Below are 2,335 nucleotides of genomic sequence, written 5' to 3'. Positions count from 1 at the left end.
TTTTTTTTTTTTTTTTTTTTTTGAATGATTTTTAGGAAAATTCTCAGAAAGTGGTCTCCGTTCCTTCTAATGTAATTTTAAATTTAGTGTTACTCGAATGTAGAATCGGTTCATTCATTTACTCGGTAAGAACATGAATCACAGGAAGGTGAAAGAACAGAAGCAAGGGGAAGAGTGTGGTCTGAAATTGAGGTCCCTTGGGCCCTCAGACAGACCCTTTTTGGCTGCAAAGAAATTGTGCATTGAAGTGTTGCACCGCACTTTAAGGTGTGATCTGAACCCCAAAACATATGTGTATTAAAGAAAAAGGGTGTGTTTGTGCTGCTTCCAATTCCATTTCCAAACAGGTCAAACTTTTTCAGTACTGTCTTAGATTTTCTGTCCCTTTTTACTTCTCTTTTTCTCACCTTTTTAGTCTCTATATTTTTCCCCTTTTTTTGTTACTTTTTCTATTTCATTTCACAATCATACTTGGATTTCAGCCACTACCACCACCTCATGTTGTTCGCTAGTCAAACGTTCTGAACTAACCCAACTGCTGGCTAACCATGGTTACTCTCTGGTTCGATTTGTATCTAGATATGCTTCGTTTTGTGGTTAAGAATACCCAACTTCTTTTAACTGATGTGAGATCCCACATTAGTTGGAGATGGGAACGAAGTATTTTAAACTCGTGAGATTGATAACGATGCGTAATGGGTCAAAGTGAAAAGTATGTACTAGTGGTCGACTTGGGCTATCACAAATGGTATCAGAGTTAGTCACTGGGTGGTGTGCAGACAAGGATGTTAGCTTCTGAGGGGGTGGATTGTGAAATCTCACCTTGGTTGGAGAGGGAACAAAACATTCCTTATAAGAGTATGAAAATCTTTCTCTAGTAGATGCGTTTTAAACCCGTGAAACTTACGACAATGTGTAACAGGCCAAAACGGATAGTATCTGCTAACAATGGACTTGGGTTATCACAAATTATATCAGAGCAAGCCACTGTGCGGTGTGACAGTGAAAACACTAGCCTCCAACAGGGGTAGATTGTGAAATCTTACATTGGTTGGAGAGGGAACAAAACATTCCTTATAAGAGTGTGGAAATCTTTCCCTAATAGATGTGTTTTAAACCCGTGAGATAGACGGCAGTATATAACGGACCAAAACGGATAGTATCTGCTAACAGTGGACTTGGGTTATCACAAATTGTATCAGAGCAAGCCACCGAACGGTGCGACAGTGAAGACACTAGCCTCCAAAAGGGGTGGATTGTGAAATCCCACGTTGGGTTGAGAGAGAACAAAACATTCCTTATAAAAGTATATAAATCTTTCTCTAATAGACGCGTTTTAAACCTGTGAGACTGACGACAGTACATAACGGACTAAAACGGATAGTATCTACTAGCAGTAAACAGACTTGGGTTATCACAAATTGTATCAAAGCTAACCACCGAACAGTGCGTTCGAGAGTGTAAAAGTTTAGAAGAGAAAAATTAATGAATTGAAAGGGGAAAAAGTCAAATGAAGGGTCGTGAGTGGGCAGCGGTTAAAGGCTACTTTACAATGTCGGCAAAGGCCCTGCCCCTGCCCCTGCCCCTGCCCGCCTGTCACATCGGTTAAAATAATGGAATCGATATCCTCAATATTTCACAATATTTAATGTTAATTATATTCCAAATTTAATATTATTAATTTCAACTATTTTAAAGTATTTTAAATAACAATTTTATTATTCTTTTAATTATATTCTCTTTTTTTTTTTTTTTTTCTAACTACAAATTCTAATTTTAATAATTATCATTATTTTCAACACACTAAAAATATTTAATAAACTTAAATTACTAATTTTCTCACATTTTTCTCTTTCCATTTATCATTCCTTTCTTATGCTTCAATGAACCAATCGAAAAGTACAAAATTCTCGAGTGCATTCAATCGTCTTTAAATATTTAAAAATTTAATTTTAATATTTAAAACGTCATTTTAAACATATAAATACTTCGAGATAATTAAGAAATACGAACATGTTGTAGCAATACAGAACGAACTCTAGCTAGGGTCAATAGCTAGGTTACATGACCCAATGTAGCACAGGGATGCAGAAAAAAGTCAGGGCCAAACACGGTAAAGATGCAAGAAAAGAATTAGGTTACATGACCGTGTGGTGTAGGGATGCTGAAAAGCGTCGGTCCGAGATTGAGTATGAAGGCATCGAAAGAATTAGGTAACATGATGATGTGGCAGAGAACGTGGAAATATGTCAAGAACCGAGAAGTTATTAAATTTAGTTGGAATGGATTTGAAAGGGTGTGGTTGGTGATTGATGGGAAGGAAATGAATGAATTG

This window comes from Cucurbita pepo, chromosome LG02, assembly GCF_002806865.2.
Source record: "Cucurbita pepo subsp. pepo cultivar mu-cu-16 chromosome LG02, ASM280686v2, whole genome shotgun sequence".
NCBI classification, from domain to species: Eukaryota; Viridiplantae; Streptophyta; class Magnoliopsida; order Cucurbitales; family Cucurbitaceae; genus Cucurbita; species Cucurbita pepo.
The sequence above is the reverse complement of the archived record's forward strand: the minus strand, read 5'-3'. Positions refer to the sequence as shown.